The sequence below is a fragment of the Pieris rapae genome, chromosome 1, assembly GCF_905147795.1.
Source record: "Pieris rapae chromosome 1, ilPieRapa1.1, whole genome shotgun sequence".
In the NCBI taxonomy this organism is placed as follows: domain Eukaryota; kingdom Metazoa; phylum Arthropoda; class Insecta; order Lepidoptera; family Pieridae; genus Pieris; species Pieris rapae.
The window spans coordinates 8804634-8822220 of NC_059509.1; the positions used below are offsets into that span (position 1 = coordinate 8804634).

The following is a 17587-nucleotide window of genomic DNA, read 5'->3' on the forward strand; positions in this document are numbered from 1 at the left end:
AGTTCAACCGTAGCACCCGGTATTGCATGATATTATTCTCATTTTATTGTGATAATACGCGCTCTCATCATATACATTAGAACACCTGCTTTTAAAATTTATCATCATCATCAATGGTTATACAGCCTCTTGTGGGCCTTGGCCACCTCAATTACACTTCGCCATCGCAATCTATCTAGTGCTTCCCGCGTTCAACACCATCCCACCAACGCAGCCTCGGTCTACAGGGTTTTCTATTGCCAACAGATTGTGAGTTTAGTAAGGACCTTGGGGTTCTGTCGTTCGCCATTTGGTGCACATGTCCCAGCCACTTTACACCTTTTAAAATTTAAAAATGCAATTTTCCTATATTTTTCCTTTCATAAGAACCTTCTCATGACAATAACAAAAAATCATTAGCAAAATCAATGCAGCCGTTCACGCGTAATGCCGTGACCAAGGAAATTAGGGATATATACATATATATACAATATATATGTTATATGTTACAATATATACTACCTACCGGATGCAGATCTAATATTTTTCATAGAAAAAATCTTCATATGTATATTTAAATGAACAAATAAAAAGAAATGTGTTATTTCATTTGACGTTGTGGTTATGACATTTTCCTTTGAAAAATTGAAATGTAGAGGGAGGGTAAAACTTGCTAATATTCTTGCCCGTTCTTCTCAGAACAAGGCCTCCTGGTAGTTTTGCGAACGGATGACGTAGTCTTGATCTTCCGCGAATTTTGTAAACAATTTTGACATTCATAAACAGGCCCTAAGACATCTAAACTGAATAAACGTATTTTAATTTTTCATTTCTTGATTTATTTCAATATGTAATCTACACGAATATTATAAAGAATAAACTTTGTTTGTTTGTTTGATTGTATTGAATAGGCTCATAAACTACTGGACCGATTTTAAAAATTCTTTCACCATTCGAAAGCTACATTACCCACGAGTAATAAAGGCTATATTTAATTTTGAACAAAAATAGGGTTCCGTAAAATAGGGTTTTTCGGACACACGGTGTAAAAAATCAACCAAAAAGTTACTTATTTTGCGTACCCTGCCTAAACTATTAAAGATAGAACCATAAAATGTTCTAAGTAATAAATGATATACATGGGAAAATGACTTTTGCCAGGTCAGCTAGTTGTGTATCAATAACAACTATAGTATTCAATTACAACTATAAGTGATTTGAAGAATAAATGTCGTAACTTTTCACAGTAAAAACAACCAGTAAAGTACACTTTATGTCAAGTAAATACTTTAAATTCTGTATCACTATTTAATGAAATATGAACTATAAAGGCCGATGTAAAGCAACCCGACCAAATAATAGAATTTTATGCCTATCAGACATATTTCCAAAAAAAATTCATGAACCTAATGTGTTAATTCGTTACATGCCTCTTAATATCAAATAATAAAAACATTTAACCAGTCTTATGGCTTCTGCGATTTTGCCATCTATTTCTATTTGCCTAAAATGGGTTAGACAAAATGTTTGCGACTCGCTTATCGATGTAAATTAGATTTTATATCACTAGCTAATGCGAAAGTTGGTATTAAAAGGATAGGCACGTTGAATGGAATCTAAAGAAAACTTCAGCATTTGATCGGCTAAGACTCTGGATGTAAGGTTATGTTTGAAGGAACTTTCACGGTTTCATAATTGGGTTCCAATTATTTAGCACTTGACGCCAACTTGTTCGGTGGTACTTCTTGGTTTTATACTGTTTACAAAATTTCAAGAAATGAAGTCATATTTTCTTAGAAAGTCTCACAAGAACATAGTTATACTTATTTATTATTATAAATTACATATATATTCAAAAAGATGTCCAGAGTTTAAATCTTTCTGTAAAAATTTATTCAGAGATCGCCTAGCGTTTCTACTATATAGCAGGTCTATTCCTCTATTATACGACTTGTTTGCGCCTGTTTTTATATCATTTGGCTTGCCTGCCTGCGACTTACCCGTGGTTCGCATCAAAACTATGTTCATAGATAATATATTCTAAGGTAATCAGTATTTTTGCATAAATTTTTACTAAGCAGAGAAAAGTTGTATCGATGTTTGGAAAGGCAAATACAAATTTCGCTATAAATTGGATATCACTGGTTTACCTTTGTTTGTATCCATATAACTGAATAGAAAACGCTATAACTCAATAGAAATTATTTCAAAGTTCGAGCCGCAGTTATACTTAATTTATGAACTTACTGTATATCGATATTTCAATATTAAACAGAATAATCGCCTGTGTCAGAATCGCTTAAGTAACTGTTTACCATCGACGATTTGTAAAACAGTTAAAATGCTGTAGAAATAATCTACTATCTACTGCATCTGTGTTTAGCACTGTAGCAGTTCGTAAACATTACATCAGTATATTGTTTGATGAGGAAAACTAGGTAAGGTTAAGAAGTCTAACGTCCTAATCTTATTACGATGGTAATGTATTAACTTTCCTAATGTGTGTATAGATCGATATCTTATCGGCCAAAGTATTATTTTCTAAGGAATAGTTATGCTTCAACGATTTTTGATAAACCAAGCAGTCGGTTTCTTTATACGGAGAAGAAATATCAGAATCGTGAGCATGCGGCGTCATACAATACCGTGAGAACGTCATGCGTTACGATCGGATGTTACTCTAGTCACATCCGATACCTGTCAACGTGTAAATAAAAATCGCCTGTATTCGAGTATTACATTTACATTATGCATTACATTAAGTCTCTGTCATCATGTTCAACTACTTAGTGAAGACTAAATTCTTCCACTTGTCTCGCATGCTCGCCACAATTTTCCAATCCTATCCGCTATCCCTTTTATTCCATCTTCTCTGGTTCCTGGTGTGTGTCCTCTCTTTTTTATGATATAAGATGGCATTTTGCCTTTACTTTTTTAAATAAAAAAAATTAGATTGCGTAATTAGTTATTATAAACTGTAAAATACTTAAACTTAATTAATAAAAAAGAAACATACCATTGGTATGTTTTATATCAAGTATACTTAGCAGATCCGTTCCACATTTATTTTCAAATTATAAATCCAAGTTCACTTAGGATTTACCTGACATTCTAAATCTGAAAGAAAAATAAAGTTTAAAATCGGCCAAGTAGTTTTTGAGTTTATTCGCTATAAACACGCAAAAGTTTAAAATTTTAATATGAAAAAAATGGTATTTATACAAATAAAAAATTTGCTTTTGTTACGAAAGTTTTATGTCAATTAATAATTCTTTTTGTTTTAGTATCGTCTGCTCACGTAACGGCGATGCCGGGCAATAAGGTGTCTCTTCCATGTGACACTCAGCCGAATGCTCAAGACAAGGTGGACATGGTGCTGTGGTTCACAGAGACTGATGGGGAACCTATTTACACGTAATTATTGCGATTAACTATTTACCTTAAGTTTATACTGTTGTACTTAATAATAGTCTTTTAAATTAATGGTAAATTAACTATTTTATTTATATTATATTAGTGATGTATAGAAAGCAAACCGCAGCTTACCATTTAAGTTTGTGATTAGAACCATGGTAAATATATTTAAATCTATTTTGTTGGCTTACACAATAAAAAAAATAGTTTGTTAATCCGTAAAGCTTCCTTTAATTGGGTTTAAAAAATATTGTGATAATTGGAAAGATCTTATATAAAATTTATAATAAAACTATTTTTTGTCACAATAATTCAAAAGTTATTTCTTTTATAAATTCTTTATCATACATAGATAATTGGAACCAACTAACAACATATTTTAGCAAAAAATGTCAATATTACGTATTGTCTAGTTGTTACGACTCACGTGTAAAAGCCGTAAAAGCTGTACTGTTATTAAATAGCTATAACATTGTGACGTCACAACTATGGTTGGACCATTCATGGCGCGTTTATAGTCACGTGATTTTTATTTAAACTTCATCAATTGTTTATATTTAATTAAAAAAATTTTTTTTGAACATTTTGCATTAAATATCAATATTATTAATAATAAAGTTTTAAAATACGTACAAAATTTTCAAAAACCCAATTGTAAGTCTCGTCTTCAAACGCACTTCGTCGGATGTTATTAGGTCAGCGGATACCTAGACTACCTACCCATTGATTACTAACAAAAAAGAAGTTGGTTTGCTAGTGTCGAATTTTCAACAGTTATGATGTGCGCGGGCGCCCAATAAATCAGCCGAAGTTGTCATCATCATCCAGTGCAGTTCGTACTCGAGCCTACTTCCTTGCCACGGAAACTCCTGCTATTCTTTTATTGGAACGTGTGATTCCAGCGGATAGTGGAATTTACCGGTGTCGGGTAGACTTCCAAAACTCACCAACACGAAATTATAGGGTTAATTTGACAGTTATCAGTAAGTATTCCTCAATAATCAATGTATTAACGTTGTTGTAAGAAATAAAAAACTATAATATATTAAGTACATAATAACGTGAATAAATAAATAAAATAACTATAGCAATTTAAAAGAACCACACACAGGTTCTATTTAAAAAGTTGTTATTTATATTAAACTTTCCATATATACCACACAACCGAGTACAAGTAAAATGACATAATTTCATTGGAAACGATTCTTCTTCTTTAAATCTATATCTTTAAAATACTTAGCAATTTCCAAATTTTATTAGATAGTGAAGGAAAAACACAGAAATCCCACATCAACAATATTCACAGCTTTTCGGCTATTATCAGACATCGTAATGCTATTTAATGCCCATTTTTATTTGTTACAATTTAATAGAGAGGGTATCGGCGAATACCAGGCAATATGGTCGAGTAGTCGAATTGAATATGAATATCGTTATATTGTCCAATTTTTTGTCAAAAAATCAGAAATACAACGGCATATTCTGATTGTAGCATAGGCACTGCTACTGTAGTATAGAAATAGCTCACAATACGTATTCTTAATTATTTTATCAATATACAAGAATAGTAAAAAAATATAAACGGATACGTTAATGTTTCCTCAGAAGCTATGTTTCAAATGAGAAAGAATTTGGCTCTATTTTTGAGAATACATATAACGTATGTAATATATGTTAAATTATTAATAACATATTAAATGTATATAACAAAATTGTAAAATATTTTATAAATAAAAAATCTCAATTGATTTTTATTATTGTACAGAATATTATTATAAAATAAAATATAAAACCGCTTAAAATACAGCCGTTTAGTTAGTGTTGGTGCATAGCGCCTGATCATATTTTAGTAGCAATTACGCAGCAAATATGACAGTGACTATAATCGAAACCAGGCTTTTTAACATACATGTTACAATGTCATTCTGATTTCACCGTTGTTTATGTAAACATTATTCTCTATTTTACAATCTTTTTTTCTTAGAAATGAATTATTTTAAGCTTCACTTTATCCTGCATCTTTTGTACTTTGTAAAAAGTATATCTTATATATATTATAGTTATGTCAAATATAGTATTTTACAAACTATAAAGATAAAAAAAAATAAACTTCTATTTCTTAAGACTAAATTCTATGAAATGAGGTAATCATTGTTAAAATACCATCAATTTTCATTTCTTAGCACCACCGAATCAACCGACTATAATTGACGCGAGGACGCAGGAATCAACGCGTTTGTTGGAGCCATATAATGAAGGAGACTCGATCGAGCTATTATGTGAAGTAACTGGAGGTAAGACTGACCTGCGGGTAGGAGATGTCTCTGAGTATCACTAACAATAAGCACCGTCAGTCAGTCACTTCCCAAAGGGCTGTTGAAATTAAGTCTTCTTACATTTGTGAAGTCCTCGGCGAGTGTGGAAGTTCACTATTACTTCTAGGACCAGAAAGCTAATGTATATCTTCAATTAAGAGAAACGAGTAGCGAAATTTTTTCGAATAATTTAAGTTGCCTATGGCAGACCGTTTAGATACTCCAAGTCAAACTCCATCTAGAAACAAAAAGCTATTTAGCAAGAAGCTTTACATCTTAGGGTTTTGTTTAAGATATACCAAAGTCCATGGACTAACTAATCCAGACACATCTAAGAACAGACGTTTTGTATTACCGACACCAAAGCGTAGAACTGTGTTTGGCTAACGGTTCTTTGAATTTAGGGCCTTTTGTTTTATGATTAAATTTCCCAATTTATCGTTTCTTAGATAGTCAAACTATCCAGATACAAACTCACAAAGCCGTCAAAGATTATTTCGACAAACTGCGAAAGTCACTGGGTACCTCTACATATCATGGACTTTTCTCGTTGTAAAAACACTTTATTCTGAATGTTAAGGCATCTAATTTTGAATTCGTGTTTCAATTGATTGAAGATTTTATAATTTACTTAGACGAAAACATCAAAAACATTGCATATTGGCTGAGAAGCACGCGATAGGTTGGGTTATATAAATAATGTGATAAGTTTGCACTTATGTCCGTCAAAGAAGTTTATTTAAAATTGGCACTAAAGAGGGCAAAATTATATGAATGATTTCCTCCACAGAAAGTTCAGTATGTGATTATATAATATTTAAGTGTGCAGTATATATATATATATCTTATATCTTTAAACGAGCAATTCTTGTTTATATATATATAATTGGAATCTCGGGATCGGCTCCAACGATTTTCATGAAATTTAGTATACGGGGGGTTTCGGGGGTGATAAATCGATCTAGCTAGGAATAAATGATAGGAAATAACAAAAAGGTGGTGTTTGAGTAGTCCCAATTTAAACTGAAAAATGTATCTTCCTGACATCTATCGGCGAATAATAATACTAGAGTAGTCCCAATTTAAACTGAAAAATGAATCTTCCTGACATCTATCGGCGAATAATAATACTATTTTTTTTTAAATTGCTTTAACGACACAACAACACTAAAGCTATTCCAGCATATATAATCTATATTGTTCATATTTCATCATTTTATTAGTATGTAATTCGTACTTATATATAATTTCCAAAAACACAATTTATAAAAAAAATAAAAATACCGAGCAAAGCTCGGCCATCCAGGTACTATATATATAATTCTTTCAAGAGCTACGTAATACAACTATGTTTTCTTCAATTTGATGTTCATCACTGAACATCGGAACATAGGTATATTGTTCGATGACGTTTAAATGCCGTCTCTTTCACCCACTCCACTGATAGAGCGACAACTGCCGCTCACGTAACTAATTTCTGATCATTTAAAAACTGTTTGGAATAACATAAATTGTTGTCTTCCCGGACTATATGTATTTGCCTGTTTAAGTTTTTTGATAATTTTATAAATATCCTTCAATAGGAAATCCACTGCCAAGTCTCATATGGTATTTAGAGGAGACATTAATAGACGAGACTTATGAACAAAATAACAACGGAGTTACCACCAATGCATTAATATTGCCAAGACTGGGACGACAGCACCATAATGCTAGGATTATCTGTCAGGCCTCCAACACAAACTTAGTGCCACCGTTCAGCAAACTTGTTATCCTGAACCTAAACTGTGAGTAGACAGTAATAATCAATATTTTTTATAAAATACTTTTATATTTTTCTCGAGCTTTTTAGAGTTTTGAAGTTTTAAATTTTGTTGTACATTGTAAAACCCGTTAATTTGTCATTTAATATTAATAGGTATATTCCACAAAATTGAAGAAGTAAGTTTCTCGTTTTTAGTTTACCATTTTAGTTCGACTCAATGCATCTATCTAGTTCATTCGTAACCTTTTTTTTTTTTCATGTAACAGAGGTACCTGATATTAAGTAATATCTCTCACCCAGAGGGCTCGCAAGGGCGTTGCCGGCCTTTTAAGGATTATGTTGTGTTAGTCACTGGGAAAATTACTATTATATATATAAATAGTTAAAACTGATTCTTTTAAACCAAAATTGCATTTCACCAAGAAATCATAAGTTGTGTTCTGAATCGAAGACTGTGGGTTAATGACAACTTTTCGCTTAAAATTTTATTTCAACCTTTTCAATGACTGTTCAAATCTTGGACACTGAAACTAATGAAAAACGATGACAAGTAATATGCGTGTACAAAAGCATGTTCACTATCATTACATCAGGAGTACCCCAAGGGTGAATCCTTGGCCCGTTATTATTTAATGCTCATTTATACGATATAAAATACTGTTTTCACTTTTCTAATCTTCTTATGTTCCCGGATGACAAAAATAAATTCTTAAGAACAAAACCCATAGATGTAATTAAATTCAACGTGATCTTAATAGGCAAGAAATATATATAAACAAATGTAAATAAGATATAAAACAAAAAAATACCAAACATTTACAAAATCGATAACACCACAATAAAACAAGTAAAATTAGAAAAAAGCCTTGGAATATTATTAGATGAAAAAAATGGGGCTATCAGTTATGATAGCCCCATTTTAATATCGTTTAATATGTTAATATCTATATAACAGGCAAAGCGTATAAGCAACTAGGATTTGTCGAGCGGTCATGCAAGTCATTTAAAACATAAATTGCATAAAAAGCCTTTATTTTGCAGGTGTCAGAAGCGTGCTGGTATGCAAGTTTTATCTGGTCTCCATATACAAAATAAAATATATAAAAACTGTAGAAAATATATCAAAAAAATTGTAAAATTTCTTAGTTTAAAAAATATCAATGTTTCGATATTACGTACTGTAAGATTACTAATAATTAAATGAATGAATGAATTAAGATCTGTCTTAAAATTCAGTTAGCGTTTTTTTTCCCAATTCAGATGTAGAAGCTACAATAAACACTCGTCTTATATAAAATGTTATTTAAATATGACCTTTTTTCAAGTTTTTTCTCTCAACAGTGAAGCCTCTAAACGTGCAGATAGTGAAGAGACAAGAAGAGCTATCTGCTGGCCGTAATTACCAGGTGGAATGCATCGTTACTGGGTCTCGTCCTGCACCCCAAATAACCTGGTGGATAGGTTCTAAGCCTCTAATGAAGAATGTCAAAATTGTAAGTGGTTAATATTTACCTTATTCAGAATTTGGATTATTATATTTTGATATTGTTCTAACATTGTACTCTGTAATAACTTACGCAAATACCACATTATTTGCGTCATGAAGCAATTTATTATAAGATGTGAAATTTTTTGAAATAAACTTTGTATATCTAAAAATATGTATAAAATTCTCGTGTCACAATGTTAGTTATGAAATTTAGTATGCAGTAGGTCTGAGATTCGGCTACTATCTATCTTTCGAACCCCTAAGCGACAAGTGGTGTCCACCCCAATAATTTATTTTTTATTTTTTAGACAAATTTTGTTTTTATTTTTTTATGATACAGCGTTCAAAAATACATACAACCCTCAATTGTCATCTCTCTACTATTAACCTATTTTTCATTTCGTAATTAAAAACTTATGACATAAACTCTTCTCACTTACAGCCAAGTCTTCAGTATAATTTTTTTATTGGTATGAAATGAAAATAAAAATTTTTCGACAGTTGGGAAAAAGAGCCCATATCCCGAACGCTATACGTCCCTTTTTGAGCAACTGAACACATTGAACTTAATTGATTGATACGCTCAGGAAATAGCAAACGTGTATGTTGTTCTAGTAGAACTTGTATTTATTATACAATATTAAAAAATGCTTAGAAGTATAATGAATCGGCAGAATAGGTTTACTTCGACGAAATTCTAAAATATTTATAAATTTTTTAAATGTTTCTAATGTAAATTTATGTAACGGTATATCCTAATACGAGGGTGGAAGTTGCAAGTGGTTGGCAATTCAACTATGAGGCTATTAGACATTTTTTATTCGTGGTAAAATGCGTTACGCATATGCATTTATAATAGTGACAAAATAAATATTAGAAGGACACATAAAAACATTTACAGAGAACACACGACATACAAAAACACCATACGTGCATGTGCATCAATGACAAGTGTGCACAACATTTAAAAGGGAAAATTACAATGTTAAAATAAAGAAATTAATAAACAATACAAATAAACAGCAACAAACTAGATTAAGAAATACAATTCATGCAATGCAATTTAATATATTACTTCCTTGTAATTTTTATTGGTGGGGAAACAATAAAAGTCGCAATTTAAATCTCAGCCCCACCAGAGACCTGATCGGTAGATTTGCTAATCACTCATCGGATATGACAATATACCTACACAGATTATTTCTGACTACTCTTGTAAGAAAATGAGATGAATTTTTACAGTTTTCAAGGTCAAACTCGATCCGAAGTGTAGTGCAGCTAGTGCCAGAAGCACAAGATCATGACACAATGCTTATTTGCCGTGCTGAGAACCCTCGTCTCAGGGCTAGCAGCCTTGAGGACACGTGGAAATTAGCCGTTCAATGTAAGTATAGGTATTAAGGATCACTCAAGAGCTTCTGTTGTTCTTAATATTTGTTTGACTTACTTAAAATTTAAATATATACACTGAAATATTCCTATAAATTGAATCATAGGTATATTTATATAAATCGACAAAACATTCCTTTTCACTCTCCCAAATTATTTTGAAATGGCGTCTTATAAGTCTGATAGTATTTTAAGCTATTCTTAAAATACTCAGGATTAATAAATTTATATTCAATTATTTTGTAGATGCCATTGTTTATACAACTAGGGACGGCTTTCAATTTATTATTTCGCTCCACCTACCTCCAGATCTAATAACTATTTAAAATTGAGAACTTAATAATTGCTACGACTAAGCCCGCTTTGGCCAAATTTAAATTTATTTAAAAGAAGGATCATTCTGTTTCAAATTTTAAATCATTTATTCATATAGGTATGAACGTCAAAAACAGAAATGAAAATTAAATGCTTCTAATTTTACATTTACTGCGAGTTCTCCAATCAAGGGCGTAGAACGGAAGAAAAGAACTGCCAATAAACTCTCTGCCACTCTTTTTTATCGCCAAGTTTTTGTTTTACACAACGTTTTTTAATATTAATAAAATAAGTTAAAAACATAGATTTGCCCTCTATGAGCAGGAGACATGAAGAAATAGGAGCACGCACTTACCTTCTCGTGGGAAGAACACGCAGTTGCGTAGTCGAAATAACTAATTATTCGAAAATAAATAATCACCTCATACACGAATTCAAGCACGACCAGTTACCACAAGTAGCACCCGTTCACGAGTATGACGCATAGGCATCGGCCCCCTCGCCATATTTTAGGGAGAGAGACAACCCGACGCATGGATGCCGCCATAAGCAATAACATTAAAGCGAGCATGACATTGAAATGTGAACTTTAGCCGAGTTCACATTTCAATGTCATGCTCGATAATACTAATTGATGATAAGAAAATAATAATAATACTAATTATACTGATATAATTCAATACCACATCGATAACTTTTATTCCCATTTTAGATTAAAACAGTTGTGGATGTTGACAATCGCCCCCAAGTCTGTAAATGCAGCTGAGAGATTCAGTCGCGTTGCTTATTTATAATGGAGCAAATTGTATCCAAACACTAGGATCGTTTAAATATTAATTTGAATTATAGTAGGCCTTAGCAAGCAGCTTTACTTAACGTACTTTTTAAAAAACAAAATGATTTATTTAGATATAGTAATTAAAAAACAAAGGTGCAACCTTAATGGGCACTGACAATCGACTAACCCTGCTCCCGCTTGGTATACTTACATGCTCTTCTTTTGATTACTTAGCATATTAGATAATCAAGAGGTTAGCCATATCTCTTACATACTAAGGGTATAACAGTACGATTAATTTATTTATTGACAACAGTTGTATATCACTAGGGATTTGGTTGAAAAAACGTATACCTTGAAAACGTACACCGTAACGTATGCCTTGGAAAGAATTACTCTTTTTATGCAGCCTTTATTACGCCTTTTTTACGAGTACTTTATTTATGGAAGCTACTATTCTTCAAAAAAGATGTCTATATTTTTCGGCACATACAAATTATTCTCATAATGTATCGACTTTACCTAAGACAAAATATGTAATTCTTTAAACTTCCTTCGGACTGTCTCCCGTGGGTTCATTTTAACATTTAACAAGAGTTTTAGATTTGCCGCCCATTCACAAAAACACATGACAAATGAATGCAATATACTACATTAGGTTACCAAAGAGTTCTTAAATTGAAATTAAAAAAACGTTTTCATTAGCAATGTTTCTAACTGGCCAGTTCTAAACATATGCAGTATTACCCACGTACTTAATCACATAAAATTTGTTTTGGTCACATTTACATGTAATAGACCTGCTTCTGCTACAATAGTGGCCCAAGAATTGGCGTAAAATACTATACCTGTGTCGCCAACAAAACTTAATATAATATATCCATTTACCATATTTATACATCCATAGATATTCAAATATATAAAAAACAAGGTGGGACCAAGTGCGCTGCCTTGGGTTAGTCCGAATGTCACATATGTCTAATTGTTTGTCTAACCACCAAAACAGGCTCATTGTAGTCTAGCTGTTAAGTAAGAAACAGCTACCACACTCTCTCCCATGAGTTCCATTTTGCATATAAACACCATAAAATTACATAAAAACACCAGAAAATTCCCAACAGATGCACCAATAGTCAGTCTCAAAATGAGCTCCAACATGAATCCGTTTCACATCGCGGAAGGAGTTGACGTGTACTTGGAATGCAGTGCACGAGCCAATCCTCGCCCTCGTAAATTCTTATGGTTCAAACAGGTATGTTATGTTAATATATGTATATAGTTATATGTTAGATTCTCGTAAAAACAATATTGTTAATAGTGGCACAAATTGATTCCTTAATTATTTAAATATTATATTATAATAATTAAGACTATTTTGTCATAGTCATATAATATGGTATAAGACACGAACGCTCGATCCACCTTTAGTCATAAAAGATGTCTTATGAAGCAACTGAATTATTTAAAGTAAATGATGTTTATGTTCTTTAGGGTATTGAAATAGCGCACAACGTCAGCGCAGGGGTTTTTGTGAGGGAGCAAAGCCTGGTGCTGCAAAATGTAATTCGTAACGATTCCGGAGAGTATAATTGTGCAGCGCAGAACGATGAAGGAATGTCTACAAGCAACCCACTAAATTTACAAGTTAGATGTAAGTATTTATAAAAATATAAACATAATTAAGACTATTCAATCTAATAAATAGTACAGACGGATAAATTTTTAAATCACAATTTCGACAATGTACATATAAATGATACCTACACCTATAAGTCCTCAAAGCTGCAGAGAGGGAGACGTAACTGACAACATTACAGTGGTTATTATTACCAGAATTTGGGAGCTGATGAGCAAAGTATCTATATGATCATGCAGCTTATATTAAGGACCACGTCCGCCACTATGGTGGCGCTACGTTGTCTAGCGTTGCCCCTTAAAAATATAAAAAAAATAAACAAACAAACCTTGACAAAGTGAAAAACATCAAAAAGGCAGACATCTTGGACTGTAACTTTTCATGATATGAATTTTTACATATTAATTGAAACAAATAATGTACACACACACGTGCGCACGCGTAGCCATTAGCCATAATACCCGTTTTCCTTTGATTCCGACTTCAACGAACTATAATGGTTAAAGTGTGTAAATAAAATGTCTGCCATTTTTTGTATTCAGGTTGTTCTAATAAATCGAATGGACCCAATTACAGCTTTAAGCAAATAATTAGTAGAGCGTTTTTTACATTTTCATCTACCTTCTGTGATCGTGCAGAGACCTGGATGTATATGTCTGCTTTATAGATGTTCTTCGTTATCTGAATGGCTATTAAGCCCAGAGCCAGCCACGAGAAAATGATTCATTATTGAAAAAAGGTTTAAATGCTCTGTAGCTTAAAAACGCAGCAACGTACGACGTTAATTCATTAAGAATATTTTGTGTTAATAAAATACCAGTTAATATTTACTGAAATACTCGCCAGCTCCGTGTAATAAATATAGCTATTTACCCAAGGAAATGTCTATATATTTTAATACATGTCAGAAATTTATTTCGTTGTGTATTGTTAAAATATTGGTCGTAATTGTTGAGTGTTATTTTTTTTAAGAGATATTTTCTACCTTGTTTTCATAATGGTTCATATGAAGAAAATAAAGTTCGTTAATTACTTTTCTTAGATCCACCAGAGTGTATCTCATCGAAGAACAGTCAAGTATTTGTAGTGCTGGAGAAGAAGACGGTAGAGTTAATCTGTGAAGTTAACTCCAGTCCGCCACCTAATCACTTTATGTGGTCGTTTAATAACTCCAAGGTGTACATGGATATAGATCCAAAGTACGTTGCATTGTATTTAATGGTACAAATTTTACTAATATATTTCTAACGTTTTTTATTTGAATTAGGTTAGAGATAAAGTGCTTAAACTTCTGCCCTTTTACTGAAATTTTTAAAGATTAGATTAAGCTGGACAGACAAAAAAAATATTCCGGGTAACGCCAACATCAGACTTCCTTCCGCATTTCATTAATTAATCATTTTTCACTCACGACGTTTTGCCTTTTTATTTATTACCTTGACGTGAATGTTCGCTGACAGAGAGAAGAATCTATAGGTGTAAATACGGCGTCCATATATTTGAGAAACCAGCGCTTAACCATTAGTAAGACATTGCTATTTTTCAGATACTACAAATCAAGGGGATGTACATCAACTTTCCTGTACACACCAAGTTCAGAAGAGGATTTTGGTGTCGTCTCGTGTTTAGCTTTAAACACCGCAGGCCTTCAAAAAGATCCATGCAATTACCTACTGGTGGCGCCTAGTAAGTATTTTATTTTCTTATAAAATTAAATTTCAGCATATTTTATTGGTCTGATAGGGTCCATTTATATCCCTATAAAGTATGTTCATAAGTGCGATCTTCGACTGTGCACCAATGGCTGTGTGCGCTTTTGAGATTCCCTCGTTCGTATAAACTTTATTATAATATTATTTTTAATTAATTTATAATATTTTGTATTTCCTACGTAATTTATGCAGAGATTTCGTATTATTTTGTTTTGTATAAATATTTAACTTTTTTTTAATTTAGTTGACCCCAGTATATACCTCTGCATAGCAGGGTTTCGACTTCTGAGTCTCAGTAAGGAAGAATAAGGCACGAAACCAGTTAAAAGTTTTTAGGTTTTGCATTTTATTTATTTCATTTTACTACATGAGTTTCTGTAAGTTTCCTTTGTTCCCTTTTTTTAAATAGATCAGCCCACCACCGATTATATCAAACCAGTAAGTTGTGTTTATTCTGTTATTTTCGCGAAGAATTTGAATGAGAAGTGGCTGAACTTTTAGGTTGGATATTACAGACGGAATTTGCGAAATTCTGCTGATTTCTACCTTGGGAATGAAGGAACGGCAATGTTAATATATGTACTTTAACATGTTACTGTAAATGTTTGTATTAAAGATAGTTAGTTTGTGTGGTAGCTAGTTTGTTTATAAATTCGTCACTAATTAATTTAGATCGTAGTTTAAATTATATTTACTTTGTCGTTGTATATATTATTGTTCTACCCTCTTTGAATATTTTTAATAGATAACTTTGGTGATGATGAGCAAGCTTGAAAAGCTGCGAAAGCTTTATTTGTTTGTTTCGTCAGATTTGTATATCTGACTGATAAAAAATAGAAATAAGATCATTATTTATCTAATAGGCTAGTAGTTGATCAGCCTTCTGTACCTGACGTACGCCCTCGACTTTATGGGTCTAAGGCAAGCAGGTTTGCTCACGAAGTTTTCCTTCACCGTTCAAGTGAAGGTTAAATGCGCACATAGAAATAAAGTCCGTGAGTGCACAGCCGGGGATTGAACCTACGACCTCAGAGTCGAGTCGAGAGAGAGAGTCGCACACGAGGCCAACACTGCTCATACTCGCACTGAAAATTAACAAAACCAGCTCATAAATAGAAGCAGTAAATTTTTCTAAAAATATTAATTTCAGCTGATGTCATAAATTAATTTATCGCTTAATTTCTACTTCAGAGGATTCTTTATATAGGCTTCCTAATTCGATCGTTTCATCGAACTAATCAAATCGAAGGTTTTGCCTTTCTTGTGGCAAATCAAATAAATCTCCAGTTTAAACGTTTTTGAAGTAACTTGGCTTTGATGTTTTTAATTTATAAGCATGATATCACGACTGTGGCAGCTGACAGAGCTTTAGTAGTGCCATTACTACGACATTTATAATAGGTCATAGGTTAAGTCATATATACTAAGTCATATCCTTGTATTATTCTGTATCGTTATTCTTATATTAGTTTTAATTTACAAAGTTCGCTAGAATTTAATTAAATAGTTTAGACGGTCAATTTGTGATTGCACGCAGTTCACCTAACATAACAAAATAATATTTATGATACACTAGATCGATATTCGATATAGATATATATAATATCGATATAGATAGATAGAAGTAGGCGATTTATATCGTAAATCGCATCGGAAGTCCACTTACGAGAATACTGCTTACAAACTACTTAATAGATTTTTGTTATGCATAATTCTTTCAATTCATTCTTTGATTTATGTAATAATTGTTAAATTTAATTTAATAATTGTATCTTGTTATATCAGTAAAAAAGTAAGATGTCTCATTTACTACAGTCTCTAGAAATATAATAAATAATAATATATGCAACATATACGTAAAAACGGTAAAATACATTTCAAATATGTAATCTAATAACTTTTGAATTTAAGTTTAAAATTACAATCTGTCTTGCAGCTATACCAACGGCTCTACATAACTGTTCAGTGTTGAATGAAAGCGTTACAACTTTGCAAGTGAAGTGTGAAGAAGGCTTTGATGGAGGTCTTAAACAGGCATTTCACATGGAGGTGCTGGAACTACCCTCTATGAATGTGAGTACATAGGTCTTTAGTTATAATTTTTTTTAAAGTTATATCTTTAATATATTGGAAGCGTATAGTGGTGATATAGAGCATATAGCGATGGCTTAATTTTTATGTGTTAAATAATCATGACGTTCATATTTTTTTTATTTGTATAGAGGTCTATCAATACATAACATATTTGACGTTACATTTTGGATATAATTAAATAATCCTAATATCTTTTAGAGAATGCCAATGAATATTATCAAATTTTGCCTTCCTATTTTTCGATATAATATCTGATATTACTAACATTTCGCCAAATAAATTATTTGATTTCTTTTAACAGCCGTAGTGTAAGACGTTTATTAGGATGTAACGAAGGTAATTAAATTAATGATATTCTACGTATTACCAATCGAAAGCATAAAAAGGTCCACTATATTTACACCTAGGCAACACTGAAAATATTTAGAAAATGAAAAACGGCTTAATGTAGAAAGTTGCCAATACATACTTTTATTGTTTTTCGAAATAATCTCCGTTCTCTCCGCACATCGTCGCATTCGATACCACTGAGAAAAGCCGTGTCCTTAGGGGTGTTTTTTATGGCATTTTCGTACGCCTCTAATTCTATCTCAAAATTTTATCTTTAGTTCTTGGAAATAAATGAAAGTCTCAGGGTGCCAGGTCAGGACTGTATGGAGGATAAGTCAACACGACACCTGCCATAGTCAAATATTTAACAG

At 32.1% G+C, this 17587-nt stretch overlaps 1 long non-coding RNA gene across 1 annotated transcript; it reads left to right on the forward strand.

Annotated features, from left to right (window-relative positions):
* Positions 1 to 12948: 12948 nt before the first annotated feature.
* Positions 12949 to 14764, forward strand: LOC111003896. The gene is made up of 3 exons (XR_006750332.1): positions 12949 to 13095; positions 14123 to 14279; positions 14627 to 14764. It is a non-coding gene; the product is annotated as an uncharacterized LOC111003896 (long non-coding RNA).
* Positions 14765 to 17587: the final 2823 nt, after the last annotated feature.